Source organism: Nomascus leucogenys, chromosome 6 (genome assembly GCF_006542625.1).
Source record: "Nomascus leucogenys isolate Asia chromosome 6, Asia_NLE_v1, whole genome shotgun sequence".
Lineage (NCBI taxonomy): Eukaryota > Metazoa > Chordata > Mammalia > Primates > Hylobatidae > Nomascus > Nomascus leucogenys.
The window spans coordinates 44,789,524-44,808,719 of record NC_044386.1 but is presented as its reverse complement, the minus strand read 5'-3'; positions in this window follow the sequence as shown (position 1 = coordinate 44,808,719).

Here is a 19,196-nt window from a genome sequence, read left to right as displayed (position 1 = left end):
TGTGCACCTGTAGTCCCAGCTACTCAGGAGGCTGAGGTGGAAGGGTCACTTGAGCCCGGGGAGTTTGAGGCTGCAGTGAGCCATGATCACGCCACTGCACTCCAGCCTGGGCAACAGAGTGAGATCCTGTCTTAAATAAAAATAAAATAAAAAGATCTTCTGTAGTTTGACCCTAAGGCACTCACGTCTTAGTTTCCGATATTCTCCCTTTACATTACCCTCCCTGGATGTGCTTTCACACCACCACACTTTCCCCTTATTCCACATAATCAAATCTTACACATCCTTCAAGGCCAAGGTCAAGGTCCACCATCTCCATAACACCATGCTGAGTCCCTCGGCTGACTCATTACCTCCCTCACCTGAGATCCCTCAGGCTTTACTTTTACCTTCCTTAGGGCTTTCTATCTTTGATGATTGGTGCACCTGTCCTTTTTTTCATGCCTCATTGAAAGGTCCATGAGATCGGGGCTTATCTCCTGGATATCTCCGTCTCCTCCATGGTACCCCGCATAGTGACTTGGAAGTTTCACTTGACAGACACTCGTGGAATGAATAGAGCAGTGGTTCTCTGGATCTGTTTCTTATTTTGTCAAAGGAGAAGCATTCTTAACATACAAACATTTCTACTAACTCTAATATTATAATTCCTAAATTTAAAGTATTAAGTATTAGATAGTATTGCATGCCTGATACTGTGTTTCCCATTTCAAAGACACAATTGTGATTTTTTGGGGGGAAAGAAAATACACAAGAAACAATTCACTTATAAAATGAATATTTAAAAATGCTAGTTGTTAGCAACAGAAAATAACAAAGTTGCTCATAGTGGGAGGAGATACATGTAGTCAAGAGTCACCAGAACATTAAAAGGAAGAGGTGCTAGCTGAGCTGGGCTTTGAAATCCCCATACAGTTCTTAAGTCCCGGGCATTTTAAGCCTGGAACGAAGGCTCAGTCAGGGCCGCTAGAGGGAGCCAAGGCTTGCAATCTGCAGAACACGCTTTCTGACTGAATTAGTCTTGGGTTCACAGATTCTAAAACATTTGCTTAGCAAATTGAAAAGGATCATCTTTATCACACATCTAGAGGACCATTTCTAAAATGCAAGCTATGTTGAGTTTATTTTCAGTTTTTAGTAGTGTTAAACCCCTTTGGAGAAGATAAATATTAAGAACTGAATGTCTGTGCATTTCACGCCATTTTCGCCAGTGAATATATCCTGAGACTTATTGGTGAGCTAATCTGAGATATTTAACAACCCCTGATGGGGTTTCTGGGGATGGAGGTAGAGAAGGATCAGGTGGGATCCTGTTCTATTCCCCTCCCACCTAATCAGACTGGCCGGCAGCTGGGCTGTTCTGGACCCACCAGTTATCAGAGCTTGAGGTTCTCGCATCATCAGGCCAGGAGTGTAGAGGTTACTACCCACAATTTCAAATACTAAGCCTGTGGGACCAATTATGGCCACCCCCCTAGCCTTTTCACTCGGTCCAAACCCACAGAAAGCCCTAAGCAAGTAGTGTTTAAAAGTACATGGATGTTCTGGGGCAGCAGTGTGAGCAGTCTGGCCACCATCACCAGACCTGGCCCTAGTGCTGGGTCTTGATGGATGATGGCTCAGGATGAAGGAGCAAGGCTCCCATTCACAGTCTGGTGATAAGAGTGAGGAGTAGGCCGGGCGCGGTGGCTCTCGCTTGTAATCCCAGCACTTTGGGAGGCCGAGGTGGGCGGATCACAAGGTCAGGAGATTGAGATTACGGTGAAACCCTGTCTCTACTAAAAATACAAAAAATTAGCCGGGCGTGGTGGCGGCGCCTGTAGTTCCAGCTACTCCGAGAGGCTGAGGCAGGAGAATGGTGTGAACCCGGGAGGTGGAGGTTGCAGTGAGCCGAGATTGCGCCACTGCACTCCAGCCTGGGCGACAGAGCAAGACTCCGTCTCAAAAAAAAAAAAAAAGAGTGAGGAGTAGCTGGAAGGTGAGGGAAAGTAAATGGCTAATGTCCTGATTGATTGCCCTGCCTCAAAGAGGGTGACACTAGACAAGGTGAAATCACATGAAATCACACATTTACTAAATGATTAGCACTGGATCATATTTTCTTGCCATGTATACATGTTTATTTGTACTAAAATTTGGGACACAGGAACTAAAAAAATAAAAAAAGGATATTGCGACTATAAAGCCATTGTGAATTATCCTCAGTATCCCTGAGAAGAACCCTCATGCTATGAGGAGGACACTCCAGGGGACCCCGGCATGGAGGGGTCTCCCGTACTACTTACTCCCAGTGCCACCAGATAGACCAGCTGCTGCAGAGCCTGCAAGGTGAGAGTGGAGTACCTGAGAGGCCCCCTTTTCATCCAAAAGCCACTTCCAGAAAGCCTCTTAATGTGGCTGTTATCCAGCTTCCAGCTAAGCTGAGGGCAGGAGACTGAAGACTCACATCTAGAAGGAAGAAAGAAGAGCAAATTGATTGGGCAGTCTTCTAAGTTGAGTTTGCAAAAAGCAGCACATTATCCGGTACTCCTCTGTGCCTCCCATACTGCTGTCCCGGCATCTTCATGCTTTTCCTCTCCCTCTAAATCCTAAGGGAATAAGAAAAGGGAGATAAAAGCAAGCAAGCAGAAATAAAAAAGGATATTGCGTGGAGACTTTCTTTGGCCACTAGAGATGCCCAGTGAGGGTGAGCCAGATGAGCAGAATCAAGAACAAGGCTGGAGCTGCTACTCCTAGAGGTGAGGCAGGACAGAAAGAGTTCCAGGCAGCATCAGGGAGAGAAAACAAGGGTGTCCTGACTTGTCTGGAACCTGCTGTGCAGGCTGGAGGGCTGTGGAAAGCCAACCCCAAGGAAGAGTGAGGAATTCAGAGGAGAGGTCTGAGCTGCATAGGGCTAGGTAGCTCCTGTCTGTGCCGTCTGAACTGCTAAACCCCTGCGGCTTTTCTCAGAAATAGGCTCCACCTGGCATCCCTCCAGACGAAGTACGAACTTTAGAGGCAGAGTGTGGGCTGAATTGAGAGAGAAGTGGCCAGCACTCCTGCCCAGACTCCAAGAGCACAGTTTGAACCCTACATAAAACAGAGCGGGGGCCAGGACTGCAGCAGGTAAACACACTGTGTAAAGTGCTGGGGTGAGAGCAGGTGGGGTCAGTGCCCTGTCGCTGCCTGACTCTGCCAAAGGAGAGTGGTACTGGAAGCTTCCCTGCACTTGTAGGGTACGGATAAGAGGGGACAAGTGAAATTCAGAAACAAGAAGAGAGACAGCTTTCTTTCTATGGGGGAGCTGGGGTTGGCCACATCAAGAGGAGCTCCAATTCAGGCAGATCAAAGTGTACCTTCAGGAAGCCCTCTGGAGGCTCAGTGTCTTAGTCTGTTTTGTGTTGCTATAACATAACATACCCAAGAAGACTGGCTAAAAGCAGAAATTTATGTGTCATATTCCTAGAGGCTGGCAAGTCCAAGATCAAGGTGTTGGCATCTGACCAGGGCCTTCTTGCTGTGTCATAACATGGTGGAAGGACACAGAGAGAGGGACCAAACTCGTCTTTTTATGAGGAACATGCTCCTGCCATAACCGCATTAATTCATTCATGAGGGCGGAGCCCCCATGATCCAAACACTTCCCATTAGGCCTCATCACCCAACACCATTGCTTTGGGAATCAAGCTTTCAACACATTAATTTTGATGGGTCAGGGAGGGACATTCAAACTATAGCACTCAGTGTGAATTATAGCCACAATCACAGTTGGCACATATGACTCTGTGGTCTGGTTTTGAATTGGACTTAAAGCTTGGTAAAGGCCAAAATGCATACACACTTGGGTACTCTTCCCCAAACCCCATATATCAAATCCTTCAAGATTGGATTCAGGTTCCACTGTCTCCATAAAACCAGCTGAGTTTCTCAGCTGACCCACTACCTCCCTCACCTGAGATTCCACAGCCTTGATTTCACCTTCCATATGGGTTTCCATCTTTGATAACTGGTGCACACGTCCTCTTTCTCACGCCTCACTGAAAGGTCTGTGAGGCCTGTGCTCCTTTCTTGGGCATCTCTGTCTCCCCCACAGCACCCACCACAGTGGCTTGGAAGTTTCACTAGATGCTTGTAGAACAAATAAAGCAGCAATTCTCTGGATCTGTTTTCTATTGTGTTAAAGGCAGAAGCTATATAAATGTTTCCCCAAAGTTGTTTCCCTGATTCTCTAATTTAGGTTAAGTATTAAATACCTACCACATATCTGACCTTTTGTGTTTCTGATTTCAAAGAAATGAAAGACACAATTGTGATCTCATTGTGGTAACACAATATAGAAGGAATGATTAGACTATGAGACTAATATAATAAAATGCTTAATTGTACTACATTGTAAGAGGAGATCAGAAGAGGGAGAGCTGCATGTGGCCCAGGGAGGGAAGGGAGAGCTAAAAGGGAGAGTAGTTGGTTACACTAAGCTTTGAAGATGGGTAGGATTTGCACAGGTTGGCAGCCCTACTGATGTTGCAGCCCTTGCCCTTGATGCCCTGCTCCGGACCTGGAGCCTGGAGTGACCCATCTCCTTGAGCTGTCCTGGTTTTCTTGTTGTTGGTTATGCCTCCCAAGCAGAAATTGCAGTAGTTATTGAGAAGGGACAACCATCAGGACACTTCTTGGATTTTTGTTCCTCATGAACTGAGAAAACTGGGCTGGGCTGGCTGAGAGTCCTCCTTGACTTTACCCTCCTTCTCAGCTAAGTAGGAACAAGTTTCATTACAATGCTTTCCACTTGTCAAACACAGACCTTCCTTGCCCTGATCAACTGGGATGAAAGCTTCCCACTTCTTATGGGGCCACCCACAATCTGAGGCTTTACCCTTGCCCTGACACTTGGGGGTATCTTGTTCAGAGTTCCGTCATCCTGCTATTGGAAAAGTAATTCCAGTACTCAGCTGGTGGTCATAGAAACTTCACTGTCCTCAGTTCAGAGATATAAGATTCCTTTAAGCCCCTCTACCTGAGAGGTTAGACTTTCATTCTCCAGAGTCTGGTTGAGGTCTGGTTTAATAGGTAAGACAGAAAGCCATGGATCCTCAGAGGTAAGTTTGTGCTTTATCTGTCAACATGAGACATGGTGAACAGTGCTGCCTAGAAACCGGTCTCAGGCCCCAGTTTTGCCCTTTCATCCAGATAAAACAATTGCTCTGGAATAACATGATCTGCGAGTCCAACAAACAGGCACACCCTACACTCAGCACACAGGCTAGCATTGTTAATATGGCATACTTTATGGCTTCCCAAGAGAGCTTTGCTATGTTTCTTACCATGGCAACCATTTTCCCTCCCCATATAAGTCTTTACATCTTCAGTGCCTAGCCCAGAACTGGCATGCAAAGACATCCTATAAATGATTCTGAATCCTGAGGGAGACCCTTGGCAGATGAATGACAATAGCTAATACGGCCTTTAAAGGCATGGTGTGACACAAAGATAAACATAAATATCCTCTATCTCATTTCACAACAGTAACTTTGAAACCCCATCTTTTGGAAAAGCATTGTCTCCACTATGATGCCCACGTCAATGATTCTGCTTATCAAATTCTGTTGAGCCAGCGTGGAAGGAACAACTCTCTGTAATCTATTTACCTTAAGCATCTCAGTCACGTGCCCAGCTCGCAGCCTGTTTATCAGGATGAAGGATGCTCTCTGGAGAGAGCAGACAGCAGGACAGGCCGGGCTTGGATGACAGTCTGCCCTGTGGAGATTGACTTTAATGAAGCATAGAATAAACAGGAAGATTAAGAGGGTGCAAAAATCAGTGACAAGTTCTAAGTTCACCTCTCTGTTGGAAATGAAATGTTCTTTGTACAGCTGAGAGCTGTCTCTGGGCTATAGATGAGGGCATCTGTTTGGTTGCCAATGATTCCATGCTATCCAAATCAACCTCTATGTGAGTGCAGAAAAGTTTTCTCTTAATTTATAGACGTACTTCTGTGCATTTTATTTAAATCTACCCACAAGGAAATTTTATTTAGAATGAGTAAAAAATTGGATTTATTAAAGGGTTTGAGAAAGTATTTAATAGGCTAAGATGTTACCCTGACAAGCAGAGATTAAATGTTTTTAATATTGATCTTTTATAAAGGCCTTCCACATTCCTTTGTGCTGAGAAATCATGCTTTCTCAGCCATTCGTGACATAAAGGTGTAGTCAGTCTTGTAGCGATGGCTCGCCTTATAAAAGAACTAAGTTCCTGGATTTAAATAAAAACAAAAACTAGTCTTCTTCACAACACAATGCTATTTGTTTAGGAACTTAATGGCATTTAGACATTTCCTTGTACATTGTTTCAGTTCCTTATTTCAGATATGATTTTCAATAAATATTTTAAAATCTAAGTTACAAAATAACCAGAGGGAATAGTCCAGAATTCATACCCATCTTTTGGAGATGACAGTTTTGTTTAGAGGATCCAAATGGAAGTATTTTCTCATGTCATCATTGTATGTTTTTCAAAAACATAGATATTACTAAAGGTGATAGCAAAGTATTTATTTTATATATATAGCATATTCCTTATTATTTAATCAAACTGTGAGAACAATTCATGTATATGTGTGGGTGTAAACATATCGAATGCTTATCGAGCATCATGTAATCCTGTTGATAGTATTGTAGCATTTGTACCAGTAGATGGCACTCTGATTCAAATTGATATTCTATGCTCCCTGTTGTCCAGCAGTATCGTTTATTCGGTGGTAATGGTGAGCACCCTGCTGGCGTGTACCCAAGTGAAAATGTGTAGTAACACAAAAGTAACTCAAAACAAGATTTGCAGACTATTTTAGGAAAGCTGACATGTACCTGGGTAGAGTGCACAGTATAATACAGTGATCAGAATGCCTGGATCCAGAAGAGAGTCATTAAGAACTTCTCTACTGAAGGGGCTCATTAAGTAGACTTTGTGGAATGGAATGGAAGGAATATGTGGCAGCGAGGAGCAGATATTCTAGGTAGAAGTGGCCTTTAGGAAGGTAACCAGAGAAGTAGTTATGAGGAATGTGAAATAGTTTGGGTCTACCTTGAGGAAGTCATCTGAGACAGGCTTAAAGTCAATATTTAAACTTCATATCATGAAGAGAAAGTGGAGAGGGGGCAAGAGAAACACAAGCTTAGCAAAAATAAGCAAACAAGATATGGTCAGCCAAAGTTATGCCTGGCACCCAATTTTCACTTTTGGTTATTTATCATAGTAAATAAAACTCAAATCAGCCAACTGAGCCACCATTTTTAATTTGGGGTTGTATTTAAGTGTAAGTGGTTACATTTATATTTTACATTATGTAATTCTGGAGATCATTCAACATATCTTAGTCAAATGGAAACATTGAGTTTTCCACCTAAATGTAGAACTCTGAACCACATGTCTCCGGCACTTCAAAAAGCCATCCACTAGTCTTTAATTTTTTGTTACCTTAATAAGTAATTTCCTAACCTTCTGGCTGTCTCGTCTGCAAATTCTGTGTATTGTTTATTCATTTTGCTTAAACTTACAATAACTGAGAGGTCACAGGGAAAGAAATGTATTTGTGATTAGGATTTCATTTGCAATTATTTTTAGAGCATTTGAGGCAGCGGAGGATTCTTAATTGGTATTATACTTTCTAACGCAAATTCAAAGTTAAAGCAGGAAGGAGGTGTTTTAAATAATTCAGCAGCAACTGTACCAAATGAACAATTAGTTAAATCTCTTTAAGGTCTCAAGTATAGTAAACCATTAATGAAAACTATGTTGTTTAATCTACAGAAAATGTTTTCCGTTTGCCGTATGTTACCAGGACTATCATTAAAATAGTAATTTACTGTGAGGATGAGGCTTTAAAATGCTGTGCCGAGGCTCTGGGTTCTGGAACCACTGGCTAGGTCAGCACTTTGTGGTTTTAAGCAGTGATGTGCCTTGGGTGAGAAAAAGAGAATGAGGTTCATTAATTCTTGAAATGCCTTAAACACAGAAATTCTGTACTTTTTTTTTTGTTTTCTTTTTTGGAAGGGTGAAAACATCCTTAAATAGGTTTAGTACAGTGATTGGTTAGTTCTCCTCAAGAATAATAACATCTCCCTTTGAATTTCCATGACTGTTCCAGACCAGCTGTCATTGGAACAGGGCTTTGAAGTTTGCTGAAGGCAGGGCTTTTATGTGGCCCCCATTCTGACCAACAGAACCAGTCTACAGATGACTAGGTGAAGTTAAGCACGGAGTCTGGTAGAAAAGAACAGAAGAAATGGAGCTGCCATGGTGCGGATCAAACCCATGACCGAAGTCGTGTGGGCCACTGCTCTTGAGCACAGCCAGTCAGTCTGAGTTTGTCAGTGCTGCTGCCATTGTATTGCAGATTTGCTGGCCCTGGTATTTTAAGATAGTCAGTTGGTCACATTCCTTAACTATGAAAATGCATGTCCTGTTCAGGTAAGTTCATATGACTAGAGGGAGGTGTAGGGTTGAATTAAGCGGGGTGAATGGTAAAAGATTAATCTAGAATAATAGGAAAGAGGGTCACATTATGGAAAATGTTGGACATCTAGGACTTGGGTCTCATAGAAACAGGTCTGAGGCTGAGACCTTAAACACATTCTGACTTAGTCCCAGTAGTTTATTACACATTTGCCAAAGGAGTTGTAACTTAAAATTTTATTTCCAACCATAATCCTCAAAAAGAATCGTATAGCCCCTAAAATATTCATGTTATTGCTGCTGCATGTTCATGCTAGAATTTGAGGTTTGCCTTCAGCTATACCTTAGCACAAAAGAAATCATACTAAAAATAATTGGCATAAAGCCATCAACTTGCTCATTTGCTCTCTTTCACTGTAAGACAATAAACAAAGTAAATGATGTCTCATTTGGGTTTATACATTTGCATATTTAAATGCATGGAAACTTCCCTGCTAAGGAAATCGGGCCTCATCAGACAGACTAGTAGTGGGTGAATACCTAAAAATTTCAAATGTATTAATTCTTTCTGATTACTATTAGAAATTTTCATTGACTGTTAGACTATATCAATGGCATATTGTTGAATAAATGAAGCAGATTAACACAGCAGTATGCTATTGTGGAAAAAAAAAGTGATACGCATGTTATATACTTATTTTCCAAATATACATAATGTGGTAATGCACCCACACATAGAAACCAGTATATCAGCTCTGGGACACCAAAGTGGGAGGGTTACTTGAGGCCAGGAGTTCAAGATCAGCCTGGACAACATAGTGAGATCCTGTCTCTACAAAAAAATTAATAAATACAAAAATTGACTGGGCATGGTGGTACATGCCTGTAGTCCCAGCTTACTCAAGAGGCTGAGATGGGAGGATCAATTTAGCCCAGGAGTTGAAGGCTGCAGTGAGCTATTATTACCACTGTACTCCAGCCTAGGCAACAGAGCGAAAGCCCATTGCAAACAAAGCAAAAACCAGTATGTCACCATCCCATGAGTACAACTCAAGTCATATTAACATTTAATAGCCAAGCTAGAATGGCCCTGAGTCCCTCTTCTCTTTATCTGGTTTTTTAAAAAGTTCACGTCCCAAAATATTTCTGAGAGCCTCAGGAATGCTCACATGCATTAAAAAATATTAGTCGCAGGCTCAACCACCCATTACTGCGTAGCCTTCATTTACATTTCTGGTAAATTTTATATTAGTTCACACAAAGCACGAACTATGAAAAAAAGGGGGTTCCAATTTAAATAGCCACTTCTTCCAACCAAAGCACAGAGCTTTCTCATTTTATCTAGGCAGTAGCAGTTTGGAGGTGATAACAAAGTATTCCCTCTCTTTGTGTTTCTCAATGTCGAAGACGTCCCAAAGTAAGGCAGTTTGATGTCCTAGTGTTCCAGTTCACGAAAGGTGCACACATACACATACATACACACTTGCACATTCACATATACATATACACATTGCCTTTTTCAAGGCTAAATACCACCCATAGAACCTAAATTGAAACTAGTTTCTTTAACTCATCATCCACTGTGAAGAAGCCTTCAACCAAGCCTCACTTACTTCCTTCTGCACTTCCACTCTTCTCACAACGACTGTAAATAAAACACATGCCTCTATAAAGGATAAGTTCTCAGCATACTTCAAATTGGATACAGAAGGTTAAAAACGACAACAACAACAAAAACAACTCCTCCCAACTTCATCCAGCCCTATGTCTAATCTCGATTCATTGACGCTTATTCAACTCTGGATTAAGATATTTTAAGTCTGAATGGCTAACTTTTGTTCAGAAAAAAAAAAAAATCAAGAGGACTTCTGGTTTCAAATGTAGCATCAAAACAAGCTGGTTTCACTCCATTTCCTTGTGCCCCCGAGAAAACCAAAATCAAATATACAGTGCCAAGATTATCACCAATAAAGTTCCAGAACTCAAATATGAAGATGAGACAGTTCCCAGGGCCACAAAGATGTGAAAAAACTATGAGAAGATGGTAAGAGAATCAGGTTTCCATATGTATAGTGCCTCTTATGGTGCTCCCTGCCCCCTAGCACCAAGTGCACAAAAAAATTTCTCCCTGATTCATGGTTTCTACACTGAAAAAAAAGTCAGAGTGAGGTGAACAATCAGCTTCTCCACCATCTTGGGTTCTCAGGCAGGAGACCTATCCTTGCCTCAACTCACAGGAAGCACTGAGAGTACCTGAAGGGAGAACTATCCCTCAGGACAGCCAGAGACAAAGGGGGAAGTAGGACTACCATTCCCATCCCTGGAAACTTCTTTGTAACTCAACCAAAGGAGATGCCAAGTCACAGAGGTTGTTCAACAGCATCATGCTGTAGGAGCTCCATTCCACAGGTCCTCTGGGCGAAAGCCAGCCTTCCCACACTACTAGGATATCCCCTTTGGGACCTCCCTTATTTTAGATGGGTGGCCCTCTGAATGTTTCCTAGAACCAAAGCAAACCCAGACTTAAGGCTCAATCTAGTACTGAAAAAGAAGCAGCAACCTAGCAGGAATAAAAATTTAAAAACAAAATCAACAAGTAAATTACGAAGACTCTCTAAGCAAACATACCCAATAAAAAAGAAAAAAACAAGCCAGACAGAGAAGATGGCAATAAATAATTCTTCAATGCAAAGACATAGATATACATGCACAAGAAACAATAGCAAAATGGGAATCACAACCTCCTCAGATAGGCAAAACAAGGAATGAATGACTGACCCTAACAAGATGGCAATATGTGAACTCTGACCAAGAATTTAGAATAACCATCTTAAGAAAACTGAGAAAAAAATAAAACTTAACCAAATAACATATAAAGGGGCTTCAATTCATCTGTCAACAGACTTCTCAGTAGAAACCATACAGGCCAGTAAGAAGAGGGATGACATTTTTTAAATGCTGAAAGAAAAATCTGCCATCCAAGAATATTGTATCCAGGAAAGCTATCCTTCAAATATGAAGAAGTAATAAAGTATTTCCCAAATGAAAGCTGAGAAAATTCACCAACACTAGATCTGTCTAACAAGAAATGCTAAAAGGAGTTCTTCAATCTGGAAGAAGAAAAAAAACACTAATGTGCAAAAGGAAACTATTTGAAGGTATAAAACCCACTGGTAAAATTAAGTACATGGACTAACCCAGCAGACTGTAATACTGTAATTATGATGTACAATCCACTCCTAACTCTAGTGTAAAGTCTAAAAGACAAATCTATCAAAAACAATAATGCATACAGCAACCTGACAAGAGATAGACAAAATAAAAATACGTAAATTGATAAAAAATAAAGTCAAAATGATTAGGGGAGAATAAAGTATAGAGGACTTTTTTCATTATTTCTTTATTTTTTATATTATTTTCTTCATGATCTAAGATAAGTTGGCATCTCTTTCAAATAACTTGTGATATCTATAAGATGTTTTTTGTAAGCCTCATGGAAATCACAAAGCAACAACCTATTATCACTTTACTAAAAATAAAAAGCAACAAATTAAAACATACTACCATAGAAAATTACTTAACCACAAAGGAAAATAGTAAGGAAGAAAGAAAAAATAGGAGTTACAAAATAACTAGAAACAAACAATAAAATGGCAGTAGTAAGTCCTTATTTATCAATAATAACATTGAACATAAATGGACTCATTTCTCCAATTAAAAGCCAAACAATGGTTGAATGGATAAAGAAACAAGACCCACTATATGCTGCCCACAAAAAAACTCACTTCACCTATAAAGAGACACATAGACTGAAAGTAAAGGGGTAGAAAAAGATGTTCCATGCAACTGAAAACTATAAAAGAGCCGGCGTAGCTATAATATCTATCAGATGAAATAAACTACAAATCAAAGACTTTAAAGAGAGACAAATAAGGTCACTATAAAATGATAAAGGGGTCAATTTAGCAAGAGGATATAACAATTATAAATATCTAGACACTCAACACCAGAGCTCCCAGGTACATAAAGCAAGCATTAATAGATCTAAAAAGAGAGATAGACTGCAATATAATAATAGTAGGGGACTTCAACACCCTACTCTCAGTAATGAACAGATCATCTAGAGAGAAAATGAACAAAGAAACATCAGTTAGGCCTAACTGATATTTTTAGAACATTTCCCCCAACTTCTGCAGAATGCACAATATTATCATCAGCATATGGAACATTTGCTAGACTAGATTATATCTTAGGGCACAAAACAAATCTTAAATTCAAAAACAGAAATTATAACAAGTATCTTTTCTTAACACAATGGAATAAAACTAGAAATAAATAACAAGAGGAACCTTGGAAAATACACAAACACATGGAAATTAAACAATATGCTGCTGAACAACCACTGGGTCAATGAAGAAACTAAGAAGGAAATTAAAAAATTTCTTGAAATGAATGAAAATGGACATATAATATACCAAAATCTAAATAAGATTAAGACTAAAAATACAGAATATCAGTGAAACAAAAAGTTGGTTTTTTAAAAGCCAACAAACTCAATAAACCTTTATCTAGATTACCAAAGAAAAAAAGGGAGAAGACCCAAATCAATAAAATCAGAAGTGAAGGAGATATAACTGAGATCACAGAAATACAAATAATTGGAGATTATTATGAACAACTATACACCAACAAATTTGAAACCTTAGAGGAAATAGATAAATCCTTAGACACATACAACCACCAAGATTAAATCATTAAGATGTAGAAACCTTTAACAAATCAATAACAAGTAATAAGATCAAAGCCATAATGAAAAGTTCTCCATTAAAGAGAAGCCCAGAATCTAATGGCTTCACTGCTGAATTCTGTCAAACATGTAAAGAAGAATTAGTACTGATCTACTCAAACTCCTTAAAAAGCATCAAAGAGGAGATAACACTTCCAAACTCATTCTACAAGGCCATCATCACCTTGATACCAAAACCAGACAAACTGAGCACAGTAGCACATGCCTGTGGTCTCAACTACTTAGGAGGCTAAGGTGAGAGGATGTCTTGAGCCCAGGAGTTTGAGTGCATCCTAGGCAACATAGTGAAACCTATCTCCTAAAAAAAAAATCAATGAACTGGACAAAGTCACAACAGAAAAAAACTACAGGCCAATTACACTGATGAACATACATGCAAAAATTTTCAACGAAATACTAACAAACTGAATTCAAAAACAAGTTAAAAGATCATTAGTCATGATCAAGTGAGACTTCATCACAGAGATGAAGGATGTTTCAACATATGCAAATCAATAAACATTATGTATCACATTAACAGAACCAGGAAGAAAAACCTCATGATCATTTCAATAGATGCTGAAAAGCATTCAATAAAATTCTATTATGATAAAAACCCACACCAAATTGAGTATAGAAGGAACATACCTCAACATAATAAAAGCCATACATGACAAACTAACAGCTAACATTGTACTGAATGGTGAAAAACTGAAAGCTTTTCCTCTAAGATATGGAAAAAGACAAGGATGCCCACTGTCAGCACTGGAAGCCTTGGAAAGAGCATTTAGTCTAAAGAAATAAAGGACATCCAAAGTTGAAAGGAAGAAGTCAAATTAGCCTTGTTAGCAAATGATATAATCTTATACTTAGAAAAACCTAAAGACTCTACCAAGAAAACTGTTAGAACTGATAAACAAATTCTGTAAGTTTGCAGGTTACAAAATCAACATACAAAAATCAATAGTACAATTGGAAAATGAAATAAAAAAAGCAATCCCATTTATAATAGCTAAAAAGAACATAAAAAACCTAGAAAGCAATTTAACCAAAGAAGTGAAAGATTTATGCAAGGGAAACTACAAAAAACTTTGATGCAAGAAATTGAAGGGGATATACAAAATATGGAATGATATTTCATGCTTATGAGATGGTAAAATTAATATTGTTAAAATGACAATTCTATCCAAAGCAATCTATAGATTCAATGCAATTGCTATTAAATACCAATGTCATTCTTCACAGTAGAAAAAACATTCCTAAAATTTGTATGGAATCACTAAAGATACCAAATTAGCCAAAGCAATCCTGACCAAAAGAATAAACCTGAAGCATCACACTATCTGACCTCAAACTATACTACAAACCTATGGTAACCAAATCAGTGTGGTACTGGCACAAAGACAGATACATAGACTAATGTAGTAAAAAAGAGAACCCAGATATAAATCCATGCATTTACAGCCAACCCATTTTTGACAAACGCACCAAGAACATACAGTGGGGTAGGGAAAGTCTTTCAGTAAATGGTGCTGAGAAAACTAGATGACCATATGTGGAAGAATGAAACTAGACCCCTACTTCTCATCATATATGAAAAATCAGATAAAGGGGGAGTGACCAAGATGGCCGACTAGAAGCAGCTAGTGTGTGGCTCTCAGGAAGAGGAATGGAAAAGGTGAGTAAATACAGCACCTTCAACTGAAACATCCAGGTATTAAAAGTAATGGCAGAAACTGCAATTACTTTTGCACCAACCTAACACATGCATTGGGATTAATTAAGGAAATAAGTTGAACCGTGGAGAACAGAGAAAAGCAAAGCAGGATGACAGCCCACCTGGGAATGACACAGAGCCAAGGGCACCTCCCTCACCCAAGGAAGCAGTGAGTGAATGTGCAACCCCAGGAGCCCATGCTTCTCCAACAGGTCTTTGCAACCCCCAGGTCAGGAAATACACTTGTGAACCCACTCTGCCAGGGCCCTCAGTCTGACACATAGAGCCATGTGGGGTCTTGACAGAGCAGCCACTCAGGCACATGCAGAGACCTGGGAGCCTTAGCTACTCCAGCTTTCTGGGCTTCCCAGCAAAAGTAGCTGCAACTCCACAAAAGTGGGAGGTTAGACCCCCACGCATATCCCTAGGAAAGAGACTGAATCTAAGGGCTGAGCAGCAATGATCTCTGGGCCCCACTTCCATAGCCCCTCACAGGATAAGACCCACTGGCTTGGAACTCCAGCCATCCACCAGTAGCAGCATTGTGCCTCCCTGGGATAGAACTCCCAGGGATCAGGGCTGGGGAGAGGTGGGCCACCATCCTTGCTGTTTGGGCAACTTAGCTGTTTCAGCCTTCAGGCTTTGGAGTATCCAAGATGACTAGGGGCTGAAGCAGACCCCAGCACAGCACAGCTGCTCTACAAAGATGTGGCCAGACTACTTTTTAAAGTAGGTCCCTCATCCCGTTCATCCTCACTGGGCGTCTCCAGCCACATCCTACAGATGTGTTTGGGCCAGCCACAAATCCATGCCTGCCTGGGACAGAGCCCCAGGGAGACAGGCAGGCATATCTCCTAATGCTCTCCCTCCCCCTAGCCCCCACCCCACAACAGGCCCTTTGTTTTGAGCCTACACACATAACAATATTAATCTTAAATGTAAATGGGCAAAATGCTCCAATTAAAAGACACAGACTGGCAAATTGGATAAAGAGTCAAGATCCATCAGTGTGCTGTATTCAGGAAACCCATCTCACATGCAGAGACACACATAGGCTCAAAACCAAAGGATGGAGGAAGACCTACCAAGCAAATGGAAAACAAAAAAAGGCAGGGGTTGCAATCGTAGTCTCAGATAAAACAGACTTTAAACCAACAAAGATCAAAAGAGACAAAGAAGGCCATTACATAATGGTAAAGTGATCAATTCAACAAGAAGAGATAACTATCCTAAATATATATGCACCCAATACAGGAGCACCCAGATTCATAAAGCAAGTCCCTGGAGACCTACAAAGAGAATTAGACTCCCATACAATAATAATGGGAGACTTCAACACCCCACTGTCAACATTAGACAGATCAGCGAGACAGAAAGCTAACAAGGATATCCAGGAATTGAACTCAGCTCTGTACCAAGTGGACCGAATAGACATCTACAGAACTCTCCACCCCACATCAACAGAATATGCATTCTTCTCAGCACCACATCACACCTATTCCAAAATTGACCACATAGTTGGAAGTAAAGCACTCCTCAGCAAATGTAAAATAATAGAAATTATAACAAACTGTCTCTCAGACCACAGCGCAATCAAACTAGAACTCAGGATTAAGAAACTCACTCAAAACCACTCAACTACATGGAAACTGAACAACCTGCTCCTGAATGACTACTGGGTACATATCAAAACGAAGGCAGAAATAAAGATGTTCTTTGAAACCAATGAGAACAAAGACACAACATACCAGAATCTCTGGGACACATTCAAAGCATTGTGTAGAGGGAAATTTATAGCACTTAATGTCCACAAGAGAAAGCAGGAAAGATCTAAAACTGACACCCTAACATCACAATTAAAAGAACTAGAGAAGCAAGGGCAAACACATTCAGAAGCTAGCAGAAGGCAAGAAATAACTAAGATCAGAGCAGAACTGAAGGAGATAGAGACACAAAAAACCCTTCAAAAAATCAATGAATCCAGGAGGTGGTTTTTTGAAAAGATCAACAAAATTGATAGACCGCTAGCAAGACTAATAAAGAAGAAAAGAGAGAAGAATCAAATAGACAAAATAAAAAAGTGAGAAAGGGGATATTACCACAGATCCCACAGAAATACAAACTACCATCAGAGAATACTATAAACACCTCTACCCAAATAAACTAGAAAATCTAGAAGAAATGGATAAATTCCTCAACACATACACCCTCCCAAGACTAAACGAGGAAGAAGTTGAATCTCTGAATAGATCAATAACAGGTTCGGAAATTGAGGCAATAGTTAATAGCTTACCAACCAAAAACAGTCCAGGACCAGATGGATTCACAGCCGAATTCTACCAGAGGTACAAGGAGGAGCTGGTACCATTCCTTCTGAAACTATTCCAATCAATAGAAAAAGAAGGAATCCTCCCTAACTCATTTTATGAGGCCAGCATCATCCTGATACCAAAGCCTGATACCAAAGCCTGGCAGAGACACACACAAAAAGAGAATTTTAGACCAATATCCCTGATGACCATCGATGCAAAAATCCTCAATAAAATACTGGCAAACCGAATCCAGCAGCACATCAAAAAGTTTATCCACCATGATCAAGTGGGCTTCATCCCTGGGATGCAAGGCTGGTTCAACGCATGAAAATCAATAAATGTAGTCCAGCATATAAACAGAACCAAAGACAAAAACCACATGATTATCTCAATAGATGCAGAAAAGACCTTCAGAAAATTCAACAACCCTTCATGCTAAAAGCTCTCAATAAATTAGATATTGATGGGACCTATCTCAAAATAATAAGAGCTATCTATGACAAACCCACAGCCAATATCATACTGAATGGGCAAAAACTGGAAGCATTCCCTTTGAAAACTGGCACAAGATAGGGATGCCTCTCTCACCACTCCTATTCAACATACTGTTGGAAGTCCTGCCCAGGGCAATCAGGCAGGAGAAGGAAATAAAGGGCATTCAATTAGGAAAAGGGGAGGTCAAATTGTCCCTGTTTGCAGACGACATGATTGTATATCTAGAAAACCCCATTGTCTCAGCCCCAAATCTCCTTAAGCTGATTAGCAACTTCAGCAAAGTCTCAGGATACAAAATCAATGTGCAAAAGTCACAAGCATTCTTATACACCAATAGCAGACAAACAGAGAGCCAAATCATGAGTGAACTCCCATTCACAATTGCTTCAAAGAGAATAAAATACCTAGGAATCCAACTTACAAGGGATGTGAAAGACCTCTTCAAGGAGAAATACAAACCACTGCTCAATGAAATAAAAGAGGATACAAACAAATGGAAGAACATTCCATGCTCATGGGTAGGAAGAATCAAAATTGTGAAAATGGCCATACTGCCCAAGGTAATTTATAGATTCAATGCCATCCCCATCAAGCTACCAATGACTTTCTCCACAGAATTGGAAAAAACTACTTTAAAGTTCATATGGAACCAAAAAAGAGCCCGCATCGCCAAGTCAATCCTAAGCCAAAAGAACAAAGCTGGAGGCATCACGCTACCTGACTTCAAACTATACTACAAGGCTAAAGTAACCAAAACAGCATGGTACTGGTACCAAAACAGAGATATAGACCAATGGTACAGAACAGAGCCCTCAGAAATAATGCTGCATATCTACAACTATCTGATCTTTGACAAACCTGACAAAAACAAGCAATGGGGAAAGGATTCCCTATTTAATAAATGGTGCTGGGAAAACTGGCTAGCCATATGTAGAAAGCTGAAACTGGATCCCTTCCTTACACCTTATACAAAAATTAATTCAAGATGGATGAAAGACTTATATGTTAGACCTAAAACCATAAAAACCCTAGAAGAAAACTTAGGCAATACCATTCAGGACATAGGCGTGGGCAAGGACTTCATGTCTAAAACACCAAAAGCAATGGCAACAAAAGCCAAAATTGACAAATGGGATCTAATTAAACTAAAGAGCTTCTGCACAGCAAAAGAAACTACCATCGGAGTGAACAGGGAACCTACAGGATTGGAGAAAATTTTTGCAATCTACTCATCTGACAAAGGGCTAATATCCAGAATCTACAAAGAACTCAAACAAATTTGCAAGAAAAAAACAACCCCATCAAAAACCGGGCAAAGGATATGAACAGACACTTCTCAAAAGAAGACATTTATGCAGCCAAAACACACATGAAGAAATGCTCATCATCACTGGCCATCAGAGAAATGCAAATCAAAACCACAATGAGATACCATCTCACACCAGTTAAAATG